Raw genomic sequence first — 27,176 nt, 5'->3', positions numbered from 1 at the left:
GTATGTGTGTGTGTATGTGTGTGTATGTGTGTGTGTGTATATGTGTGTGTATGTGTGTGTGTATGTGTGTGTGTATGTGTGTGTATGTGTGTGTGTGTATGTGTATGTGTGTGTGTGTATGTGTGTGTATGTGTGTGTATGTGTGTGTGTGTGTGTCTGTCTGTCTGTCTGCTTCCTGTGACCCAGACCTGGCCCTGTACGGTGATAGAACAAGCCTGGAGCTGTCACCTCTGCTTTGGGGCTCCATGTACAGAAGACAGAAGAGCAAAATTCAGGAAAAGGGAGGGTGGATGGTGTGAAGAGAATACCTGAGTGAATCACCACATCCCAGGAATATCGGTCAGAGGGACCAGTAAGGGATCCACCAAAAACTTACAAAAGCACACATGAGAAAGAGACGGTCTTGGTTCAAATATGCCATGGTCTAGAGAATGTGAAGGCTTTTGCAGTAGTGAGGATTAAATTTGCCTTCATATCAACACAGCAGCAATGTAAAATTGAAGTTTATTCCTCTCTTATATAGAAGTAACTGAGTAATTCGTGGAGAGTCTTTTCAAACAGGTTCCAGGAACAAACCATTTGGTTTCCTGCACCCTTCTCACGGTGTGTGTAAGTCTCAGAGGAAGCTGCTAAAGTCCCAGATGCGGTAGGAAAGGAAGAACAGAGGAAGGTGTGCCTTTTCCCCTTCAAGGATGCCTTCAGGATATCTCATCCAACCTTTAGCTTATACCCCACTCACCAGAGTTCAGTCACCTGGTCACATTTAGCTCCAAGATTGTGGAGGAAATGTAACCTGGAGCCTGAATAGTGATGAACCCAAGCTGATTATTGTGATTCTTGTCTAAAGTACCAAAGGCACTCCATGACCTCTGTCACTCCATTTTTATGACCTCTATCAGGAGCTATTGCATCACACCTGGAGGGACCAGTGCAGCAGCTATGGACCAGAGAAGGAAGTAGGCGGAAAAGGAGAACACCATAGCCTGCCTGTGTAGACCTGGGAGGGTGAGGAGCTGAGGCTGAAGCTCCTTGTCTTTTTCTTCTTGGAAGGTCAGTCTACACACTCAGCTCTCTTCTTGCTGTATTTCGTGACACCACAGCCCTGGGGACTTTCTATTGCCTCCCAGTGGCTGGAGAACATTTGTAGCCTTCGAAACGGCTCCTTGCTTATCGAGCGGAATACCCGGTGGCAACAGAGAAGGTATTTTTAACTTAATAACTAACTCTATGTGTAGCTACTGTGCAATTTCAACAGTTAAATTTTAATAACTACCCTTTAAAACTTGCCTGATAATAACCAGACCAGGTTTACATTTTTGTTAATTATCTCAAGAAATGTCTGCTGAAAGCATGATTCATGAGGGGGATTCACTCATATTGAGGGATTCAATCAGATTCAGCTTCTTTTCTCCCGGCCCTCTTTACACCCTCCTCTCATTTCTATTCTTCCTCCACACCCCACTTTTATCACACCACTTCTGGAAGTTAAATGTTTTACTATCTCCCTCTTCGGTTTATCTCATGGAATTGTTTCCACATATTTAAGTTAACAAATCAATCACTAACCAGTATCACCCCTCCCATCCTATCTCCTTTTTTCTTCTTTTTTAAGATCAGGTTTTTCGACTTGGCCTGACCTGCCTGGGATTTGCTATGTTGACAGGGCGAGGCTCGAACTAGCAGTAGTCCCACTGTCTCTACCTCCTAAGTGCTGGGATTACAAGTGTGAGCCAGCACATTTGACCTCATCTTGGTCCCTCTTCCTAAAAAACTATGGAATATTTAAAGCAAAACAGGATCCCTGGTTGTTTATCATTTTACAAAATTGACAAATTAGGTGCTGTTGTGTTTTATAGTGAGCATTCACATGTATTTGCTACAAGCATGTGTGTATTTGTGTGTATGTGTGTTCTCACTTACTGTTCTTGCATTTCAGACATTCTGGGATGTATATACTTCTGATGCATTGTCTAGAGGGTCTTATTTTAAGAGTCTGCTAGCAGGAAATGTCCTGACTTTGAATGTGATCGGTCCCTGTCCCTCGCAGGCTTGTGATTTGGATCCCTGGTGTTTTATGATGCACAGCCTGGTTGGCAGAAAGTGGGTTATTGGTGGTGTGCTTTACGACCCCTGTTTCTGACCCCATGCTATCAGCTTCTTGACTCACCAGTCCATGAGAAAGGTCAGTAGGTATCTCCTACATCCCTGGAGCTAGCAAGTTCTGTATGCCTTCCCTCCATGGTCCTCCCCTAAAGTCCTCCTCTAATTTACCTCCATAAGGGTTAGAGTGGTGAGAAACGTAACACATACACTCTCTTGCTGTTATTTGTTCAGTGATGGTATTCTATTCCTATTTCTGAAAGATAGCTTCACTCGTTCTAGCCCGGAGGTTACTGACTCTCAAGCTTCAGACATTGTGTTCACTGGTGTTTCAGTAGTCAGTTGTAAACCATTTTCCTTGTAGAAACACACCCCTTTCTCTTCATGCTTTTAATGTCTTTTTTTCCCAACCACCTCCCTCCCCCTTTTTGAATACTTTTGATGGTAAGGGAGACTTCCTTGTGTGGATCTTTTTTGGGATTTTGTTGCTTTTCTTATAATTCTGTGAATTGCTTCTTGTCACCACTGGAGAATTCTCAATTATTACCTCTTCTAACAGCGCTAGCTCCCTTCTGGAAATCAAGCAAGAAACACGATAGGGTTTTTTTTTTCTCCCTCTCTTTATTGTGTAGTCTATTTCTACATTTCCACCCCTCTGGGATATTTTCAGAATCTTTTCTTTTTAAAATAGAAATAGAAAAAGTTTGTTAAGCTGGGTGGTGGTGGTGCATGCCTTTAATCCCAGCACTTGGGAGGCAGAGGCAGGTGAATTTCTGAGTTTGAGGCCAGCCTGGTCTACAGAGTGAGTTCCAGGACAGCCAGGGCTATACAGAGAAACCCTGTCCTGAAAATCCAAAAACAAACAAAACAAAACAAAACAAAAAAAACCAACCGAAAATCCCCAAAAGTTTGTTAAGAAAGGGAAAATTGCTGTGTGTGGTGGTGCTCACCTTTAATCCTAGCTGAGGCAGGGCGATGCTGTGAGAGGTCAGTTTGATCAGAGTGAGTTCTAGGACAGCCAGAGCTACACAGTGAGATACTGTTGAGGAAGGGAGAGAGAGAGAGAGAGAGAGAGAGAGAGAGAGAGAGAGAGAGAGAGAGAGAGCTGAGAATAGAAGAGAGCTAAGGAGCTAGGGAAAGGGTTAAGCACAAAAACCCTTGAATAATTTCCTTAGTTCTATTTCCTATTTTACAATCCTTTTCTTTTTTTAAAAAATTAGATGTTTTATTTATTTATATTTCAAATATTATCCCCCTTTCAGTCTTCCCCTTGGCAAACTCCCTATCCTATCACTCGTTACACAGCTTCAATGAGGGTGCCCCCACCCACCCACTACTGCCTCACTGCTCTAGCATTCCTCTACACTGGGGCATCATGCCTTCACAGGACCAAGGACTTCTCCTCCCACTGATGTCAGACAAGGCCCCTTCAGCTCCTTTAGTCCTTCCCTTAACTCCTCCATTGGGGCCCCTGTGCTCAGTCCAATGGATGACTGAGAGAATCTGCATCTGTATTGGTCAGGATCTGGCAGATCCTCTCAGGAGACAGATGTATCAGGCTCCTGTCAGCAAGCACTTCTTGGCATCAGCAATAGTGCGTGGGTTTGGTGGCTGTATATGGGATGAATCTCCAGGTAGGGTAGTCTCTGGATGGCCTTTCCTTCAGTCTCTACTCCACTCTTTGTTCCTGTATTTCCTTTAGACAGGAGCAATTCTGGGTTAAAATTTTGGAGGTGGGTGGCTGGCCCCATCTCTCAACTGGGGGCGCCATGCCTAACCTCTGGATATGGTCTCAACAGGTTCTCCCTCCCCTTTGTGGGGTATTTCAGCTAATGTCATCCCTGTGGGGTTCTGGGAGGCTCTTGCTTTCCTGGCATCTGGGACTTTCTGGTTGTTACCCCCAGTTCCCCATCTTCTATTGCTACACAACCCTGTTCAATTTCTTGACACTCTGTACATCTCCTTCATCTCCTCCCATACATGATTCTGCTCCCTTTTTCCCCTCCCCCTCTTCTCTTCCTCCCAAGTCCTTCTCACCCTCTACTTCCCTTGATTATTTTGTTCCCCTTTCTAAGTAGGACTGAAGCATCCACTCTTTGGTCTTTCTTCTTCTTGAGCTTCATGTGGTCCATGAGTTATATTGTGGGTATTCCATGCTCTTTGCCTAATATCCACATATCAGTGAGTACATACCATGTGTGTTCTTTTGTGACTGAGTTACTTTACTCAGGGTATTTTCTAGATCCATCCATTTGCCTGCAAATTTCATGAAGTCATTATTTTAAATAGCTGAGTAGTATTCCATTGTGTAAATGTACCATATTTTCTGTATCCATTCCTCTTTTGAGAGACATATGGGTTGTTTCCAGCTTCTGGCTATTATAAATATGGCTGCTATGAACATCACTGAGGTGCGTTCCCTGTATGCAGCAAAATGCTAGCCTGTTTACGTATCCAGTCTGTTAGTCTATGTCTTTTTATTGGGGAATTGAGTCCATTCATATTAAGAGATATTAAGGAATGGTGACTGTTGCTTCCTGTTACTTTTGTCCTTGTGAAATTCTGTTTGTGTGGCTATCTTCTTTTGGGTTTGTTGAAAGAAGACACATTCTTGCTTTTTCTAGGGTGTAGTTTTCCTCTTTGTGTTGGAGCTTTCATGTAAATTTGGTTTTGTCATGGAATATCTTGGTTTCTCCATCTATGGTAATTGAGAGTTTTGCTGGGTATAGTATCCTGGGCTGGCATTTTTGTTCTCTTAGGGTCTGTATGACATCTGCCCAGGATCTTCTGATTTTTATAGACTCTGGTGAGAAGTGTGGTATAATTCTGATAGGTCTGCATTTATATGTTACTTGACATTTTCCTCTTACTGCTTTCAATATTCTTTCTTTGTTTTGTGCATTTGGTGTTTTGATTTTTATGTGATGAGAGGAATTTCTTTTCTGGTCCAGTCTATTTGGAGTTCTGTAGGCTTCTTATATGTTTGTGGGCATCTCTTTCTTTAGTTTAGGGAAGTTTTCTTCTATAATTTTGTTGAAGATATTTACTGGCCCTTTAAATTGGGAATCTTCACTCTCTTCTATACCTATTATCCTTAAGTTTGGTCTTCTCATTGTGTCCTGGATTTCCTGGATGTTTTGGATTAGGAGCCTTTTGCATTTTGCATTTCTTTGACTGTTGTGTCAATGTTTTCTATGGTATCTTCTGCACCTGAGAGTCTCTCTTCTAACTCTTGTATTCTGTTGGTGATGCTTGCATCTATGACTCCTGATTTCTTTTCTAGGTTTTCTATCTCCATGGTTGTCTCTCTTTTGATTTCTTTATTGTTTCTATTTCCATTTTTAGATCCTGGCTGGTTTTGTTCAATTCCTTCACCTGTTTGGTTGTGTTTTCCTGTAATCCTTTAAGGGATTTTTGTGTTTCCTCTTTAAGGGCTTCTACTCATTTTATTACTTGTGTTCTCCTGTATTTCTTTAAGGGAGTTATTTATGTCCTTCTTAAAGTCCTCTATCATCACCAGGAGCTATGATTTTAAATCAGAGTCTTGCTTTCCCAGTGTGTTGGGGTATCCAGGCCTTGCTGTGGTGGGAGAACTGGGTTCTGATGATGACAAGTAGCCTTTGTTTCTGTTGCTTATGTTCTTGCACTTGCCTCCCACCATCTGGTTATCTCTGGTGTTAGTTGGTCTTGCTGTCTCTGACTGTGGCTTGTTCCTCCTGCAAACTTGTGTGTCAGCACTCCTGGGAGACCAATTCTCTCTAGGAGGAATTTGGGTATGGAGAGCTGTGGCACAGGGTCAGCTCTGGGGTGCAAATGGAAACTGGAAGGATCCTGTCCTGGGCTATTCATTAGTTCCTGTGTCCTGAGGGCTCCAGGCAGGTCCCTTGGAGCAGAAGTGGTGGTCCTACCTGTGCTCATAGGTGTGTCAGCACTCCTGGGAGACCAGCTCTCTCCCAGTGGGATTTGGGTATAGAGACTTATGGCACAGGGTCAGCTCTGGAGGCAGATGGAAACTGGAAGGATCCTCACAATCCTTTTCTTAACTATATCCAACATTATGATTTGAGCATGAAACATCCTGCATAGGCTCCTGTTTTGAACACTTGGTCTTGGTCTTGTGACACTTTTTGGCAGGTTGTGGGGCCTCGCTACAGAGAGTAGGTTACTAGGATGACTTTGAAGTCATATGGTTCTCCCATCTTCCCTCCCTCATCTCTTTGTGCTTCCTCACGTGAAGTTAAGATTCTTCTCTTCCACATCCTCACATGGCCAAAGCTTGTGCTAAGCTTACGGGACTGAGCAACCATAAACTGTGCCTTCTGAAACAATGAGCCAAACCCAAACAATTCCTTCTTTTTAAAGATTGTTCTTGAGTGTTTTCGTCATAGTGCCACAAAGGACACTCTCCAGCATGACATCCAGAATATCTCTTAGGTTTCTAGCTAACTGTGGACATGTTATGTGTAAGAGTTTCCAGGTAACAGATTTTGGTAAAGTAGTTCAATGTTTTAGATAATTCCTTTTTTTTTTTTTTTTTTTTAATCTTTGTTTTTGAGCCTCTAGTGATTTTTATTCTTCTCTAAGCACATGCAATAAACCATGCAGGAAGTTCTGTATGGACACTGAAATTGAAGGAAAAGTCACAATCCCTAGTAACTGTATGTAATAATTTCTAGTGAGACGATTCTGCACTGACCTTTTCTGTAAAGGGCTATGTGTTGAGTACATTAGACACTGTGGTCACTTACAGATAATATGTAATGACTCAACCTAGCCACATTCTAATATTTAGAAAAGCAAGTAGGCTCCAGTTTTTGAATCCTGATATGGAATTTTCAATTCTTCTTCATGTTTAGCTGAATCAAAATATTTTGCACTATAATTATTTTAATCAAGAGAAATGAAAAATTGCTGTTGCATGCTCTTTAGCCAATTTTAATTGGACTATTTTTATAATCTCAAACATTATTATTTTGTCTTAAAATGTTTGCTTGTGGGGGTAGGAGGAAATGTCTGCATTTCAATGTAATTCTTTCCTGAACATGGAGTGGAAAATACTCATTAAAAGTGGAGAGAAAAAATTATACAAGTCAAGTTAGTTCAATAAGTTTTTGCTGTACTGCATTTTATTTATTATTACTGTTTATTTACTTAACCTAACTTCTATACTACATATTTATTTGATTCTGAATTGCTTCTAAGTACCAGACTTCTTTTTGTTGTTCATTTCATATGCATACACACACACACCACACATACACATGCACACCCATAGCACACATGCATATACACACTCACATAAAATGCATATGCACCACACACTATACACACACATACTTACAATCACACACTCACATATCACATGAATATGCACACACACATTACACACACAGCACATGTACATACACACCACACACATACTGCATATGCTTATTCACACAATCACACACTATACACAGTACACACGAACACACTCATACACACAGTGCACATATACCACACACACACTACACACACTACACACATACTCACATACACATCACACACACTACACACCACATACACACACACACCACACATGCACACACTACACACACATACACACACACATCACACACATACACATACTACACATACACACACATACACACACATACACACACATACATACACACACATGTTTTTACACTTGTAATGATGAATTGTCCTATGATTTTTTCTTTTCATGTGAAATTGCTAGTTGGGATTGCTTTTTTTTTTTTTTTAACGTTTTCTTGTTGTTGTTCTTTCAGGTATTTTCATAATTTTTGGACATTTTTTGTCACACCCAAGTATCTCTAAATGGCTAAACATATTTATGTTTATATTTTTTTCTGTGATTCTGATACCTATAACTTTTGTCAATATGATTTTGCAAAAATTTTCTGTTTCTTGCACATTGCAACTTTCCTGCTTAAATGTTTTGTGGTATTTTATTTGAATGTTTGGTCACACAAATATTATCTTTGAGATTGTTATGTGTATGTGGTCCATGTGTGTATATGTGCTTATGAGTATATAAATAATTATGCTGTATGTATGGTATATATGCATGCATGTGTCTTTCACTGAGCCTAGAGTTCACTGATTGCCCAGAACCATAAGGAATTCTGTTTCTGCCTCCTCAGCTTTTGTGTATATTCTTGGCATTTGGCCTCAGGTCCTCATTGTTTCTGAAGTAAGTCCTTTCCTGAATGAGCCATCATTCTAGACCTGAAATGCTTTTGAGGCCTATCTTGAAATTATTTTATTTTCAGAGAAAAATTAAAATGGTTTCTTAGAAGGACTTACCATTCTCCTTTGATTTCAGTGTCATCCGAGAATGCTTATCAAAGGTTCAGTGTTGGAAACCTGTCTTTAGATTGGTGATATCGATTTGAGAGGTAAGGCTTATGGGGAGGTTATTAGATCGTTGGGAGCATACCTTCAGAAAATATAAATATTGTTCTCAGTGAATGAGTGTGCTCTTAAGGCCTGGATTGTTTTAAAGCAAGCCTTCTCTATACATGTGCTTGGATTCTTCTATGTCTGGCCCTTTCTCTTTCTGTTCCTCTGCCATAGTATAGCTCAGTCAAGATGGCACCTACCACAGGCACACAAAGCCATGTGATCTTGAATTTTCAGCCTCTCAAACCAGGTGCATCTTTTTCCTTTATAAGCCTCAGATTCTTTATTATAACAACAGAAATCTGTACTATAACTTTCAAAGGTCCTTCAAAGGAAAAGCTTTGTTATTTGGAGCCATACTAGGTCAATACCTGCCCATCAATGTTCGAAGGAACCCTAGTTAGGCATGGAGGGAAAGTCTCTTCACTTTCAGACCCAGAGTCAGAGTTGGGCTACGCAATATTCTACTTTCTTCATTAGGACATATTTTTCTAGCTTAGTTCTTAACACTGAATCTTTGCGGGCAGAGGGGGGGGGAATCTATATATGGGTCCCTCTAACAACCTTAGACCCAGTGTAAGACAAAGGTATTGTCTCCTGTCACATCTACCTGGCTCACTAAAATAGATGTTAGGACTGCAGGATTGGCACATGCCCCAATAACAAACCCAGTTCTCTTATCTCTTTGGATTCTTGCTTTCCTATTGTTTTGGGACTTTGATGATCTTCCCGTTTTACTTGTAATGATACCATAATTCAGATATGCATTTATAATACATAGAGTATGTATGCACACATATGCATATCTCTTATTCTTTTAATTCAGTAACTAGGCATTTTGTGCAGATTTCTTTTGGCTCTCTAGCTTGTCATACCACTGGCAATGAGGTTCTGTGCTTTCTTTTTCCTCAGATATTCTTGTGACCTTTCAAACACTGAGTCAAAAGTAACACTCATAGGTAGAGGCACATTTCCTAACTCTCCCCTGTGTTAACAGGCAAGGTGTAGACAAGTTGAATTTAGCAGAGTTTATCTGAGCAAAGACGTATTCAGAGTCAGTCAGCATCCTAGACTGGTGGAGGTTCAGAGAGCTCCACCAAGTAATGGAGGTAGCAGGGGCAGCAGTGCTCATAGCTAGAGAAAGGAGGTGACACTCAGATAGAGCTTGGGTGTTATAGTTCAGGGTGCTCCTGATTGTTGGCTGTCTATAAATGGCTGAAGCTCAGGTGCCATGATTTCCTGAGACTCAGCTATTTGCTGCTAGAATCACACTTAAGTTGGGTTGCAGAGTAGTTGGGAAATTGCCATGGCAACATAGTTATGTATCGTTATGGAGGTTGCTTTAGGCCAAGTTTCATGTAGTTTAGCAGTTCTACCAAGGTGTGGTTCTCCTGTGTAAAGCAGAGCCTACAACTTTACACACTTTTCATCTCTTTTTGATGTAGAAAACTTTTAATATAGCAATGTTGATACTAAATGGGAAGGGACATTGGAAACTGAAGTTCAGGTAATTATAGTTCTGAAGTCCTGGCATCAGCTTGAGTGTAATGTCCCAGGAGCAGTTGCAGGGGGTGGACAGATCACCCTGGATCCCTGGATCCCCGGATCCCTGGTGCTCCAGTGGAATTCACTGTAGGTAGTTTTTAGAGACATCTAGACCTCTTGTATGTGTCCTTCAGATTTGGGGCATGCATGTTGCTATGCTGATGCAAGGGATAGCTTAGTCTTTGCTCACAGGAAGGAAGCATGGTGTAGAGTTCTCACATCAACTCATATTGTTGCCGAAGGTCAGCGTGTATGCAGGTGCACAAAATAACATGCATAATTTAGCACAGGATGCTTCTCTGTCAGCACACACAGTGCATTGTGCAGCACCACTGTTACCTTTGATTAAAATTCTGTCTTAGGGACTGTGGGAGGAGGTTAGTGATGCTCCATACTGGCACCCAGCTTCACGTGTCACCCAGCTGCTGCCTCCAAACTGAAATGTGAGACAATGGGATTTGATTTGGTAGTTATCCTAGAGAGGGAATTGATTTATTCTTTCTAATGGAAAGCACAGGGTTTCGAAGTGGGAAATAATGGAAACTCTTTGATGCTTAAATAGAATTTCACATTGACAATGGGTGACATGTAGAGGGCTGTAGATGTGATCATGAAATAGAAACACACTGCAAGGAGCATGTGCCAAATGGCCAAGGTGCTAGGTAAAATTCTGGGCTTAGACTATACATATACTCATATTTGCCATAAAAGCATTTCAAGTGCAAAACTCTGAGTTAGGTAGATCATTGAATATTCAGTTGTTTATCCCAAATTTCTGTTCTTTATCCAATTAGCTATTGATCCTCAACAACCCTTTCCCTTTCAACACGGTTGGCATGGTCTCCAAAATAGAAGGCTGGTGCCTTGGTGATATAACCATTTTGAAGTATAAGCATTTCACTTTTATCTGCCTCCTTTTTGAATGTATTTGTGATAGCTACTTGTTTTACTTTTAAAATGGACAAATTGACAATAACAAACATATCAAAGTTATAAGATACATTAAGGAATTGTTTCATTATGTGTGTATACATGTTTGTGTGAAGGTCAGAGAATGATCTTGCTATTTGAGACAGCTTCTCTCATTAACCTGGGGATCACTCCATAGCAAAGCCGACCGGCCACTGAAACCTGTGACATAATTTATAAAGCCATTAGATTATGCTGCCACCTGATCACATTTGCCAAAAATAGTTTGTGTGTGTGTTTTGATCTTTCATTCCAGGTTTGTTATAAAGTTATGAACCTTAATACTATTTCACGTGCTTATTCTTTTAACACCCATATTCACACACATGCTCACACAGTTGCACACAGACTCACACCATGCACACTTTCACACACATTCACACCCCCCCTACATGGATGCACACACTCACATTCACATGCATACACACATGTACATGCACACACACATGCACAATCCCCCACACATGGAGGCATGCATAAATGCACACGTTCACATTCACGTGCATCCACACAAATGTTGAGCAGCTGTTGTGAGATAAGTCCTTGCTGGTGCTGGGAAGATGCCTCATAAAGGCACAGCTGATTTTTATTTAAATTTTCAGTCATTGGAGAAGACTTAATATCAAGTGAAAGGTCAATTACTAGCAAGTCAGAGTTTGTTTGTGTACTCTTGTCTTCGAGAGGGTTTCTGAATTCAGCCACTGAAGCTGGGATGTGTTTTATGGCAGCTGATAAATGAAGTTTACCATAGCTGACATTTATTGATTTTAAATGGATGTATTTTGTTGCAGGAATTCTGTTAAGAACTCGTCACCCCCTGCAGATAACAGGAAATTAAAAATAGCATTTTTTTGGGTGCAGATTTTTCTTGTTAGTAAACATCCATCAAAGACAGCTCGAGGAATACAATTAAGAAATACACTAATATACCTGACACCATACCAGTTTCAGCACATTAATTTTAGAAAAAGGAGAGGACTGAATCAAGCCAGTAGATTCAGAATGTGGTGTGCGCTTACATTACCTGATTCTTTTAACTCTGAAAACAGAATTGATTGCAAGAAAACAATCTGGTGATAACGTATTTCCAGAAACAGTCTTGTTTTCTATGTACTGTCCATACAACATGCTGATCAAAACCCCAATACTAGACCTAACTAAGATGCCAGAATGGGGTTTCAGTACAGCCTGCCCACTCAGTTATTCCTTGGATCAGCATTTTAATTTATTTCCTATATGCATGATTTTGTAGACATGCAATACCGAAAGAGGCCAGAAGAGGGCATTGGATCACCTGGAACTGGAATTATAGATGATTGTGAGCCACCTAGTGTGTGCTTGGAATTGAATCCAGGTCCTCGTGAAGAGCAGCCAGGGTTTTTAACTGCTGGGTCATGTCTTTAACCCACCACCCATTATTTTTTAAGGGCTCTTAACCACACTCCCATGAGACCTTCCCCACTCCCTTCTGGAGGAGACCTATCTAATCCTGGAAGATTTCTGCCAGGATTAGTTCTCCATTTCCAATACGTCAAGTCATCCTTGCTTCTCTTCCCTGGGCATTTACGAGCTGTCCTGGTGGCACATAGAATACAGGACTGGCGAAAAACTAGCTTCAATCTGCCTGGTGCACAATGGCTTAGGGTTGAGGAAGTAGTTCTAGTTGCAGTCTGGTTTGCAAGATTTCTAAGTGACTAGACACTGGAGAATTACATCAGCATTACTAGGTAGTTAAACACCAGGACAGTTTTAAAGCACACTTGGTTCTAGAAAGACATTCAGGGACCATTTGGGATCACTTCGTTCTAGCTCTGGGATTTTGTTAACTGTTTGGGTCACTAGGGAACACCCAAGGCTTTGCATGCATGAACAGACAGCACACAGCTCAACGCATGACCTACTTATTCCTGCCTGTGAGTTCACCTTAGACAGTTTACTTGTTTTGTTCTTTGAGATGATGTTTTTAAAAGTCCATCCAGAATAGATGCTTGCTTAAATATTATGATTCTGATCTTAGCACACACAGGTTTAACCAAACAGAATGTATTCAGTCACCCTGTGTAAGCAGTTTTCTTTATTGGCAGCTTGACTGGATGCATGCAGGTGTGCAAATTCTGTGAGCAGCTGCATTTTTAACCCCTTAAGCTCCTTGGTACTTGAAGTCTCTTTAGCATCCCAGGTGCCTGTGCCTGAACACTCCAGGAGACAACAAGCGCACTATTTTATAAGTCAGGTCTTTCAGAGTCTGGACGGCTCAACTCAGAAGCATTCCCTATGATTTCTGTTGCTTCCCCAAGTTAATCTTAAACTCTATCCCCAAGAGAACTCAGCAGCCATGAAATGAACAAGGACAAGGTAACAATTCCAACAAAAACATTGTCCTCAAATGTTCATGCAGTCATGTAAGAAGTAAGCAAGCAAATGAATAACTACAGACTAGAGTGAGCCCAGAGCCCCCTGAGCTCTGTGTTCTCTAACTTCCTTGGCTTATTATAGCAAAAGGCCTGGCTTCTCACACGATGTCATCTGCTGTCTCTGCCACAGTGGTAGATTTCAAAGGACACACAGCAAGTCATATTTAACTGGCTTATACTGTTGTGGAAATATCCATGGGATGTCCTGTGAGAGGAAACGAGAGAGCATTGTATTCATTGCCTTTGGGAAGTCTATCAGCTAAAACCAAACCAAACCAATGGAGAAGCAGCTCAATGAAAATGCTCGTTTACTTTGGAGATTTTTTTTAGGAATATATTCTGTAGTAGTTTAGCAATCGGTCTGCTTGCTTGAAGGTGACTGTGGTTTGCTTCCGTTGCGTTTCATCTCACCTTGAATCTCTAGGATGCCTACTGGTGAGCAAATTAAGTCTTCTAGGGGTGAGGAAAGAGTCGGATTTTTTTTTTCTTCTTATAGAGCTGAAATACACACCTATAAGCATTGCAGAACTTTTGGTAAAAATTCTAAGAAAGTATTAACACTCCAGAAATGAATTAACAAGCCACCTTTTTATGCAGCTGTGACGTGCCCCTTAAGTGAATGAATAGTACTTTATTCTCCTAAGGCACAGATCGTTGGCTGAACTGTGGAACGAGCATGTGGCTCCTAAATCAATGAGGTGTGTGTGTGTGTGTGTGTGTGTGTGTGTACGTGTGTGCTTAGATTAGAATGAGCCTGTGCAAATAAGATTAAAAGTCAGACCTAAACCCACAGAACCTGAGACAGGATGAAGCTCTGTCTTTAGCTCCCAGCAGCAAGTGTGAGGACATCTTTGAGTTTGTCAGACACATCATTCTAATGACTCCATCCATAGCAGCAGCAGCAGCAGCAGCAGCAGCAGCAGCAGCAGCAGCAGCAGCAGCACAAGCCTCTGTTTGTAGCCTCACTCACTGCTTGACTTTAGGGCTGACCTGAGTGTGTATTCATGGTTTCCCAGTAGCTCAACTATGATTATAAAAAGTGAGAGATCTTTTGAAATAAGTCAGAAATTATTCCAGGGCTTCCCACTGCCAGGGATAATGAACACTTTCCATAGACCCATCTTTGAATTCTCATGGACCGCCTTGTGAGATGGATGGTGCTCAGTTTTACCATCGAGGAAACTGAGGCAATGAATGGCTAAATCACTCATCCAGGTGATGAATCTGGGAAGCACTGGGGTGCAGATTTAAGAACCAGTGCCTGGTACCTAAGTGTGGGCTCTTAAGCAACATGTAGCACAGTCTCTCAGAGTATGTCAAGCAGGCCACCAGGAACTCCAGGATGGCCTATCCATTCTTTTTATTACAATGAAGCCAAGGTGTTACAACATAGAGACTCTACACAGTTTTAGAGTCTTAAGGAAGTACACATCAATTTCCCTTCTATTTGGTGTCATAATATATTTGCAAATTCTTAAGAGAATAGGTGGAAAATTTTCTTGTAAGAAATATGACAGATATATGGTAAGTTATACAGCAACAAAAATGTTGGTTAACTCTTAAAAATAAAACAATATTGTTTACATTCATGATGTGTTTGTGTGGGTGCATATGCATGCGCACACACCCATGTGGCAGTAGTTCTCTTATTCTACTTTTACCTGGGTTTGAGAGATCAGATTTGGTCACCAGCCTTGCACAGGAAGTGTGTTTACACATTGAGCTATTTTCATGACCCAGAAAAACAAGGCCATCTTGATTTAATCATCCCACAATATATGAACATATCAAAACACCGTGCTGGGCATTCTAATCATGCCTAAAGGGAAAGACTCCCACCCTGAAAAAGTAAGTTTTTAATCACCTTTATGGAAGTGGTCTTACCATGTTGATTACAAGGATGGTTACATTTACCTGTCTGCCTATCTGTGTGTATATGTTTGTGCATATGTAACATGTGCATGTGTGTGCAGGTGCTATGGGAGGCAGAAGCAGCATGGCATCCTTCTGGAGCTGGGGGTTCAGGTGCTTGTAGTTGCTTCATCCACATGAAGCATTCTGGAAACAGGATTTGGGCCCTCTGTAGGAGCAGCAAGTGTTCTTAACTGCTGAACCATTTCTCCCGTCTCTAATGATTTTATATTTTATTAGAAAAAAAAAAGGTTGACTGATCTTTAAATTTCAATCATTTACAGTGCATTTTAAATCTATATACCTTCCCTGCTTCCAAATGTCTAGTTATCTTGTGCAGGACTAGCCTATTTTGGTAGAAACTTCACATTTCCATTATTTTTCCTAGGGTTCCCTGGTTTGAATCTGAGGTGTTCTACACAGGCTCATGCTTTAAGTCCTCATTTCCTAGCTGGTGGGTGCTGTTGAGGCTGCAGAATCTCTAGGAGATGAAGCTGAGGAAGTGGGTCACTGGGGTTATGACTTTGCAGGTTATGATCTGGCTTCTGGTTCCAGTTACTCCCTGGCTCCTGTTGCACCACCATGTGGCAACTCCATTGCTTGACTGTCTTGCCAACAGGAGCTGAGCTGCTCTGGGGCCATTCCTTTCCTACCATGATGGACTGACACCTCTGAAACCATGAGGTAAAACACACACACACACACACACACACACACACACACACACACACACACGCTGATAGATAGATAGATAGATAGATAGATAGAGAGGGAGGGAGAGAGAGGGATATCACAACCCACTGTATTAGTCATCTTTCTTTCATAATGAAACACTGGAGTCCTCTAATGAAGCAGTATATCATGGAAGGAGTTTATGAATCAGAGCAAAACCATTTACCCTATCAGCCAGGAAGATACTAAGGCCTCATGACCCTTTAAAGAACTTCAAGAACCAAAGAATATCCATGAGGCCCACATCCAACAGATACGTATCATCTCCTAAAAATGCCTCTCTGGGGACCAAAGCCTTTAACTCACAGATCTATGAGTGACACTCTAAACCATAGCACCCATCCCGTGTACAATGCTGAGACTAAATCTTAATATAACGTAGGCAGTTCGGTTGATTAAAATGTGTCAGAGTGTGTTCATCAATTGTCAAAAGCATAGCACTCTAGTGTGGGATGACGGTAATGGAGGAGGTTGGGCCTATGTTGACTGGTGTAAGTAATATATTGGAAATCTCTATACTTTCTTCTCAAATTTTCTGTGAGCCCAATATTTCTCCTACCCACAAGCCTTAGTAAATTCAGAGATTATGGTGGATCATCTTAGGCTTGTATCAAGCTACCTCCCAGCAGCAACCCCACGTCTTGGACAGTCAGTGGGCAATGCTTTGGATCACTCTACATTCTGGAACTCACCCATCTCTAACTGGTATGCAAGGTAGGCTGCATTGGCAAAGAAATTCCCATGGGTTTAGTGCCTTGGAGTTCTGCACCAGTGATAAATGGGAAGTTCTTGTCAGACGAGAACTCCAAACTCATTTCTGGTCTGAAGTGGTTACTTGAATAAAGATGGAATCAAGGTCAAAATACACAGAAGCAAACAGAGATTGATAGATGGAGACCTGGCCAAGAATAAGGTTAGTATTCAAGAGGGATACCCAATTTTACCAAGGTACAGACAAGGAGACCCAGAGAGTTCAGCTTCTCATTCATGCAGACTGGGTCTAGAGAGCTATCTATTGTTAGCTAAAGAATGCAATGTGAGGTACCACAGATACATGGCTCACTCTGCTTCCCACCTTAGTGCCTGGACCAGCCCTATAACCTTCCCGAAAGGTCATGACACATAGACATGTTACACAGGAGTCAATATACTTCTTTTTCTACACTAGGTCTTCAAGACCACAGGGCCTAGAACATCAGAGCATGTCTGTGTCTGTGGCTTGTTTTGAACTCATAGCTCCTTTACTGTATTTGTCAAACACTTATTTATTAGATGGTTTGTAGAGGGCAGAATCCTGGTCTCCCAGTGATTGCCTATTCTCACAATCTGTATTACTTTAGTTTAGATGTTAAAGGAATCTTTCAAGGTGAGAGTGGACGGGAACAGGGTTACCACAAGACTTCTACAAAGAGTCACAAGAAGACAAGTGATGATGAAATCAAAGAACTATATATAGTGCTTCAGGGTGAGAAATATTCAGCTCATCTGTGCTGATGCTGGCATACAGGAGATGAGACATTGGCCAAGAAGCACAGATAACTCCAGTGAGTTTGGACTTCTAACCTCCATAATTAGAAGATAGTATGTGTGTTTCTCTGTCTCTGTCATAGATAGAAAGCTCTATCGGTATCTCTCCTTCCCCCCTCTCTCCCCATGTTAAGCTGCCAAGTTTTCAGAAAGTCATACAGTTGGATAGTGGCTTTCTTGGGTCCTTTGGCAACTCTTGGTCAGGGAAATGGGAAATGCCAAATTGGCATGGCAGCTTTATGACGAAACTCTAGTTTGGGTCAGGCATGATGGCAATATGAGCTTATAATTCCAGCACTCAGGAAGCTAAGACAGGGGGGTTGTGACGTTAAGTCAAGCCCGTGCTACCCAGTCAAGTCCTGCATTGGCACAAATAGCCAGAAAACTGTACAGTTTTTTTACATGGGAGATTTGAGCCCCTCCCCCAGCAGACATGACAATATATTTGTAAGTCATATTGGTTGAAAAAGGTTGAAAGTCTTTATTTGTTAAAGTTCCACTTTGGTTACAGGGGAAAGTATAGGTTAGAGGTCTATTTCAAAGTAAGTGTTTATATTTTCACTTAAATTTGGAGCCAGGATTGTTTATGCAGCTCTTAATATAGCTGCTTGGACTTTCCAAAGTGTTTTTAGAATTTTCCCATGTAAGGTACCATTCAATGATGCAACAGTATCATTAAAATAATTATAAACTCCTCAGAGGAGGCACTTTTTCCAAGAAGGAAGTTACAGTGTTCAAAGAGCTAAGTGTGACCTCTGCACTCCTACAACAGAGAGAAAGCTTGTTGGCTCACTCTCTTCTCCACCTTCATAATTTTTCTTTACTCTGTTGGCACTCATTCAGTGGTGACAGCTTTGGATGTCCATTTCCATTGTCTTCTCTTGATGACCTGAGAAATAAGTCACCTAGTCTTGTGGTTTATAGATAAATGTTTACTCACACCATTTAGAGTATAATACTTGCATTCAGAGAACATAAAAACCAGACATTTCCCAGTGAAGCAAGTAATAATGACACCTTTCTAATGTCTTCACTTTAATAGGCTTGCTGTTTTGGATCACTTCCCTATCTGTAGCATATTAAAAATATTAAACACACATATGATTGTTTTCAGATTTTTAGAACTACACCAAAAAGCCCCCTAATTATCAGTGCTTAAAAATAAAGGAAATAAGATTGACCTTAAAATGTGTGTTTGTGTATGTGTGTGTGTATGTGTCCATGCATGTAAGCATGTTTGTGTATGTACAGGTGCATACATGCATTTGGGTACATGTACACCCTGTGTAAGTGGAGGCCAGAGATAATCCTCTGGTATTACTCTTGAAGAGTTAGCTTTCCACCCTATGATTTTGAGACTGTAGTTTGTTTGGGTGTCTCACACTTGTCACAGTTGGATGTCTGGAGGTTACTGCAGATAAGCTCTTCTCTCTGTCTTTCCAGTGGTGGGATTACAAATGTGCACCTCTGAGTGAGGCTTTGGATGTGAATCCTGGGGCTTGAACTCAGGTCCTCATGCTTCTGTGGCAAGTGCTTTGCCAGCTGCACGATCTCCCCCATCCTTGATCTTAAATTTTAATTTTCATTCGTTCAGCCTTTGTAGCAGAGTCTGGTCCAGACCATCACTCTTTTTAAAGATGGAGGGTTCCAGAACATGGGCTTTAGAGTAGCCCAATTAGCTGGATATCCACATAAGTGGATAGATACACAGATAGACAGGCATGTAGATAGACATGCACACAGACAGATATGTACATAGGTGGACATGCACACAAATGGATGTGCATGCAGAAGAGGTTTGCTTTAGAATGGAGATGATGAAAACAAGTCTTCAGAGGTTAGGATTTCCCATCTAATTTTGTCCCCATATTGGAAACCAGAAGCAGTTACTGAGAGTCAATAAAATCCAAATAGTCTAGTTGCTTTCAGGAGACCTGTGAAATGGCTACACCTGCTCTCATTCTTGTTTCCCAAGCAATGTTCTGTATTTCCTTGGCTTCCCATGTTGCAGTGGGTGAATAGGTTTCTGTGATGTTGTTTACCACATAGAGGAGCTGGAGTTCCTGTGGAACCCAGACTTGAGTCTCCAAGTGACAGTGCTGGATAGGTGAGAGCACAGGGCTAGTGTTCTAACTTGTCTCTTGACTGTGAGAACTCCCTCAGGACCATGGAGTCTATCAGGTAGAGTTATAGATGTCTATCTGCAAATCTGTCAGGTACTCAGCCTTGGAGACTAGGTTGGAGATGTACTATTTAAATGGGATTGGAGAGCTTTGGGGCTGTACCAGCACTGCCCTAATAGTTTGCTATTGTCCTTTTGTTTTGGTTTGTTTGTTTGTTTTTTTAGACATGACACAAGTTAGCATCTTTTGGGAAGTGAGAACCTCAGTTGAGAAAATACCCCCATCAGACTGGACTGTGGACGAACCTGTGGAACATTTTCTTGAGTGGTGACTGATACGGGAGGGCATAGTTCACTATGGGTGGTACAATCCCTGGGAAGGTAGTCCTAAGCTATATAAGAAAGCAATCTGGGGCTGGAGAGATGGTTCAGAGGTTAAGAGTACTGATTGCTTCTCCAGAGGTCCCGAGTTCAATTCCCAGCAACCACATGGTGGCTCACAACCATCTGTAATGGGATCCGATGCACTCTTCTGGTGTGTGTCTGAAGACAACTACAGTGTACTCATATAGATAAAAATAAATAAATCTTAAAAAAAGAAAGCAATCTGAATAAAACACGAGGAGAAAGCCAGCAAGTTTCTGCTTCCAGGTTCCTGCCTTTGAGTTCTTGCTCTGACTTCCCTTACTGATGGAGTGTGATGTGGAAAGTTAGGCTAAAATAAACCTTTTTCTTCTAAAGTTGCTTTTGGTTTAATCCTAGCAATAGAAACCCCACCTTAGATTCTCACTTTATTCTGGGCCTGTAAGCTGAACTTTGCCAGGCCCTGCTTCCTTACCATTAAACAGTGCTTCCAAGCAGTAGATCTCCAAATAGTTACTGTTGCAATTATTTCAATAAGCTAATGAAGTCATCAAATATTGCAAGCAGTTAACAAACAATTGATTTATTTATCTATATGAAATATTGATTGAGGCCTTCCATGTCCCATGCACTATGCTGTGTCTCCCTGGGAAAAGAATAGTTTAATGGGGCGAGCAGAGCTGCCCAAGGCTGCATTATTCTTGCTGCCTTCTTGGTTTTATGTTCTTTTCACATATAATTAGACAGCAAGTAGGTAAATAAAAACTCATTTTAAACCCATTTGAAATGTAAGCAAATTGCTTTTATTGAACTGAACTTAAGGCAGACTCAATTAATCAACTTTAAATTATGGGTAAAAAAAAAGTCAATATAAAATTTCTATCTTTGTTTGCATTCAAGAGTTACTCTGAACGGGTACTCAGCATGTACAGGACAGTTAACTAGAACATTTTTGAAATTAATTTTTACAACTCATATGTGTCAGGAAATTTGTTTCTGTAGTCTTTTTTTCTTTTGAAATTAATATGCTAAGGGATATATTTAACGTTCCATGGAAATATTGACTTTATGCAAAAGAAATAGGCAAAACTAATTTGCATATATGAATTTGGATGTGTTGCCCATCTCATTAGACAGGAATGTATTTCCCTTGGATTGCATGATACTTCTTGATTAAGTGGTGTAATGAAAAGATGCGGTTATCTTTTTCAAATTTAGATTACATTACAGGCATCAAATTCAGTTAACTTATGGCAGTCCATTCATTTAGGGTTAAAGCATTTTTTTGCAGTTATTGATTTTGCAGTCAGATAGTTTCCATACATGTTGACCAAAGTCCATGGATCAGGAGATGCAGTGTTCCATACATGTTGACCAAAGTCCATGGATCAGGAGATGCAGTGTGCTTCAGATGCGAGAGGGAACTCAGGTGTGATCAGCATGTCCAGAGGACATGATCTCCAGAGAGTTGTCTACAAGAAAGCTGCAGACCAGGAAAGTTGGCCCCAAGGTTGTCACTAATGTGCATGTCTTTGAAGGGAAAGGGGGAGTGGACACCCTGGTGAGATGGGGGCCTGGCCTGGTGAAAGTATCCCAAGTCCCCCAGAGCCACGATGTGAAATGATATGGAGGTTCTGATGGCCTGAGCCATCTGCTTTGAAGCCTGGATGGCTTCAGCAGAGCATGAGGTTTGGTTCCTTCAGTTGAAGTGACTGATGAATTGGGGACTTTGTGTGTAAGAGGTCAGCATGCAGCCAGCAGCAGGTTTTGGAAGTTTGGTCAGCAAGAAAGCCCATTATCTTCACTTTGTCCTGAGAGTACTGGAGACTCTGAGTGGTGAGGGAGAAACAGATTTATTTAGGGTCTCAAGAAGCCAGGGTCAGCCTAGACAAAAGGCAAAAATGGCCGGTGTGCTGATTTGGTACAAAACAAGGGTATTTATATTTCTGATTGCAATTCTCTGCCCCTCCCCTCCCCGGCAACCCTTCCCTACCCCCAGCCCAGAACTGACTCATTGACTGAGTTCTTCAGGGAGGTATAATCTCTGCTTTCTCTCCAACTTTCTCATCCTGTGGGTTCAGGATACAGAAGCTTATCTAGTGAATATCCCTGGGCTTGGGATTCTGTGCTCACACACTCTGATTGCCTGTGACATTTCAACACTAAGAAGAACTCAGAGCACACAGACAAGGAGGCAGGAGCTGCCAACTAGGACAGACAGGTACATAGAACCTCCTGCTTATGTGTGATTCTCTAATGAGCTCTAAATGCACCTCATAATGAAAACAGGACACAATGATCTATTTTTTTTTTTTTTTTTAGCAAGAGTAAGAAAGACATGGCATATCTTCCACATGACTCTTGGGTGCCACTCAATAGATAACCTAGTGAGGAACTTTATAGGGTGGCAGAATTATCAACAGAGTGGAAAAGGCTGGCTGAACTGTCTGATGTTTCTGATGACCTGCATTTCTCACCCTGACCCTTTGTATGGCAGAAAACTGCTTTACAGTGTTACACATCTTCTCTTGGCTGTGCAGGCCTTCTGTGTAGCCATGCCAGGAGATGAGGTTTGAGGTTTGTCAGGCTGCTTGGAGGGCTCTGCTCATAGCTGCTGCCCTCACCAGAGCAGGCTCATTCAGGACAGGCCCAGGCCTAGACTCCTGAGCAAAGGTTTGATTGAAAGGCTTAAACTTGTCACTCAAACCTTGCTGTGGGTTGCTGCTCTGCCTTGGGTACCTGAAGCCATAAGCCAACATCACCAGCATCCCCTAGGAAGAGATAGAGGAAAATCTTTCCTCTTAGGGCACCAAAACCACATGTTTAGGACATTGTTTGAAAGGGAGAGGGGTGTCAGGGAGAGGGAATGAAACAGTTCCATGTCTCTGGAATAGTTACTCTGTCCAGCCCGTGCAGAGAAGGATGGCTGCTGCTTGACAGCACTCCCTGTGATGAGGATTTTGTCCAGTTCGTCCCATAGAAGTTTTTCCTCTCAGACTGCGAAGTGTCTCTCCAGGTGGGGCAAATGTGGTATTTTAGTGCCACGTGGCCCAATTTAAATGCTTTTAACTCCACACCATTTCTCCCTCTTCTGGTCTCTGGTGAGCATTCCAGCTGTGGCTGGCTCACTCATCTGTCCTATTATGTTTAGAATTATGAAATCTACTCTTGAGCTTCTTATCCTCCCTCACAAATGACAACTGGTATAGACTTGGATCATGACTTAATTTATTTCTCTCATTACTACACACAGACCTCTGTCATTGCTAGGGATGGAGGCTGGTTGTGTACAACCTAAAATGCTGGATGTAAATCCAGGTCTCTGACTCCCCCGGCTATGGGGGACACTGGGGTGGTGGCCTGGCACCAGTGAAGCAGATTTTCAAAAATCATCAGTTCCCAGCATCCTTCACCTGTTTGTTCTGCATTCCTTGTTACTCCCAGGTTTGCAAAATGACTTCTGTCCTTCTGTCATTACACCTACCTCCCACATAGTGAGAAGGACATATAGCCTGTGTTCCTTTTATTATAGCATGTGTATCCTTTACCGAAGATGTTTGAGGCTAAAGGTATTTCATATTTAGTTTGTTTTAGATTTTGGAATATGTGTATATTTTGATAATTTAGGTTTTTGCATTTGCTCTCTCTCTCTCTCTCTCTCTCTCTCTCTCTCTCTCTCTCTCTGTGTGTGTGTGTGTATGTGAAGGCCAGAGAGTTCATGTTGAGTGTCTTTCACTATCTTTCAACCTTATTTTTAAATTGCATTTATGTATGTATATATATATGTGTACGAGTGTTTTATGTAAATGTATACAGTGTGTGTGTGTGTGTGTGTGTGTGTGTGTAAATGTCAGTGGACAGCTTGTAGGAGTTGGATCTCTCTTCCTACCATGTAGGAGTCCTAAGGATTGAACTTAGGTTGTTAGTCTTGGTAGCAAACATCTCTAACCAATGAGCTATTTTGTCAGCTCTCCATCTGCTCTTTCTAGACAGAGCTCTCCACTGAACCCAGAGTTCACTAATTGACTAGATTGGTTGGCCAGTGAGCTCAGCCCTGAGAATCCACCTGTCTTTGCCTCTGTAACACATATTATAGAAGTGTGTGACCACACCTAGCTTTTATGTGGTACTGCATATCTGCATTCAGGTTCTAATATTTCAGAGTCAGGCCCTTTACTAACTGAGCCAACTGCCCTGTCAAATTTTCAATAACATCTTTACATCCTAGAGTAGGGACTAAACAAAATAAAAATCAAACCAAGCCAAACTGTACTGTGAGTAATAGACATAGAGCCTGACCTTGTTTGGGGGGAATTGTGAGGAGCCTGAAACACATAGCATTTTATTACTGTTTGTGGGTGTGCATGTGTGTGTATGCAGGAGTAATCTGGAGGTATTCAGAAAAGATATATTGCAGTCATAGAGGCCTGGGGGGGTTGTTCTTTCATCCAGAATAATGACTACATTGTTTTAAGTCTGTGCTTGATCTGTGACCTGTCACATAGGTCTGGTGTGAAATTTTATACTCATGTTACATCAGCATATAGTTTAAAAAGCACTACGTATCCAACATTTATTATTGGCTTTGTTTGAAGGTCATAAAGAGGAGGTTTTGGCAGAATTGTGGCATAGGACCATCCTCCATGACAGGCCACCCTCAACTGCAGAAAGGGAGAATTCACTCTTGTTACTGCTGCTTTATTCACTTTTATGATTTATATATGTTACAGTGTGTGCATGGAGGCACATGCATGCTGGGTACATATATATATATATATATATATATATATATATATATATATATATATATGTGTGTGTGTGTGTGTGTGTGTGTGTGTGTGTGTGTGTGTGTACATGTGTGTGGATGGCAAAGGTTTGTGTAGGGTATGTTCTTTGATTGTTCTCCATGATATACTTTGAGTCATGGTCACTTACTTGAATTCAGAGCTGGCTTCTTTGTCTAAATTAGCTAGTCATTTTATCTAGGGATCATTATAATCTCCACCTCCCAAGCCCTGGGTTGCAGGTGTGCTGACATATTCACTTTGTTTCTATGCTGGGTATCTGACCTGGGGTCCTCACAGTCATTGTAGCAAGTGATTCACCCACCACCAACTTCCTCACTCCTTTATATGATTTCTTTTTTAAAGGATATATTGCATTTGTCTTGGTAAGGAAGGAAGGAAGACACCATGTGGGCCCCTAGCATTGTATAGCACACTCCCACACATAAATGACTCAAACAAGCACGTGCAGCTTGAACAACAAGCTTTGCTGTTGTTGTATACAGGCAGTATCGAGGATCGGCTGCATCCTGGCTAGTCATGGCAGCGACAGCCAGAGACCTTGTGCACACTTCTAGGCACCGCGTTCTGTAACAACAAACAGCAACATGCAAAGGCCTTTCTTGCCAACTTTGCATCCAGGGACTAAAAGGCTGTCTGTGCCAAGAGCCGTTAGGAATGAATGGAGCTTTTTCCCACTACCTCCCTCCATCCAAATAAAAATGCAAGCAACACAGCCAGATAAAATATATTAAGTCAGAAAAACATGTGAGTCAAAAAGAAAGTAATGTGAAAAAGCTGTGGTATGAGCCAGCACTGAAGCTGAGGTTCATTTACAAATATGTACTGTCAGGGCCTTTACACTCCGGGGAGTAAGATGCAAGTCAAATTCTCTAGCAGTTATCAGGTAGAGGAAAGGATCCTGCTTACTGTCTATAGCTCAAAGACAACTCACTCAGGAGATAGCGCATTCTTCTCAAACCTGAGATGTTTTGTAGGGAGGAGAGAAAGCCTGTTCATAGTCAGAATATCTAAGGACACATAGGGCCAGGAACACTTACAGGATGGGGCATAAGTGATGTAACATAAATATAATAATATTAATTATTATTAATCAAGTTACCCAGACAAGTTATTAATAAATAATAAATTTAAAAATGAATTATTATTATTGTTGTTGTTATTAATTATTTACCCTGACACAGGTTAAAGTTAAATTTGGGAAGAGGGACCTCAGATGAAAAACTTGCCTATTGACAATGCAAATATATTGAGCATTTTCTTGATTAATGGTTGATGTATAAGGGCCCAGACCATTTTGGGAAGTGCCATTCCTAGGCTGATGGTCCTGGGTGTATAAGAAAGAGACCACTATGGGCAGTGTCATTCCTAGGCTGATGGTCCTGGGTGTATAAGAAAGAGACCACTGTAGGCAGTGCCATTCCTAGGCTGATGGTCCTGGGTGTATAAGAAAGAGACCACTGTAGGCAGTGCCATTCCTAGGCTGATGGTTCTGGGAGTATCAGAAAGCAAACTGAAAAAGCCTTGAGGAACAAGCCAGTAAGCAGTATATCTCTATGGTCTCGGCTTCAGCCCTGCCTCCAGGTTCTTGCCTTGAGTTCCCACTCATGATGGCCTATGAATCTATGAAGTGAAATAAACTCTGTCATCCCCAAGTTACTTTTGGCCCTGGTATTTATTACTGTAGTACAATTTTTAACTAAGATAGGTTCTGGGTGCCACAAGCACGGGAAGAGTTGGGATGACAAGTCATGGGAGGAAATTGGAAAGTTCAGAGATGGCTAAATCATCTGGATGTTATCAGGTAGATGAAGTGACATGGTTGGAACCATTGTTTCTGGAGGTTACTAGGCATCCCATGTCATAATGATGGCTTCATATGGAATAGAAACAGCACGTTGATTGCAAGAATTAAAGAAAGTATATTTATTGCCTTAAGCCCCTGTGCCCATGTTTTTCATGTGGCAGTGTGGAAACTTTACATACTGTTTTTTTTTTGTTTTTTGTTTTTTGTTACTATTTATTAGGTATTTTCCTCATTGACATTTCCAATGCTATTCCAAAAGTCCTCCATACCCTCCCACCCATTCCACTACCCACCCACTCCCACTTTTTGGCCCTGGCGTTCCCCTGTGCTGGGGCATATAAAGTTTGCCTGTCCAATGCGCCTCTCTTTCCAGTGATGGCCAACTAGGCCATCTTTTGATACATATGCAGCTAGAGTCAAGAGCTCCGGGGTACTGGTTAGTTCATGATGTTGTT

The 27,176-nt window shown here is 41.5% G+C and overlaps 1 long non-coding RNA gene across 1 annotated transcript in view; it reads left to right on the top strand.

Annotated features, from left to right (window-relative positions):
• The window catches only part of LOC115031752, a 157,712-nt gene that overhangs the window by 15,110 nt on the left and 115,426 nt on the right, over positions 1 to 27,176 (top strand). The window contains exons 2-3 of the long non-coding RNA XR_003837414.1: positions 900 to 1,201; positions 8,450 to 8,522. This is a non-coding gene — a long non-coding RNA (uncharacterized LOC115031752). The remainder of the gene's footprint in view (positions 1 to 899; positions 1,202 to 8,449; positions 8,523 to 27,176) is intronic.

The sequence above is a fragment of the Mus caroli genome, chromosome 8 (assembly GCF_900094665.2).
Source record: "Mus caroli chromosome 8, CAROLI_EIJ_v1.1, whole genome shotgun sequence".
Lineage (NCBI taxonomy): Eukaryota > Metazoa > Chordata > Mammalia > Rodentia > Muridae > Mus > Mus caroli.
Note: the sequence above shows the minus strand (reverse complement) of the source record. Positions and strands in the feature narration are given on the sequence as shown.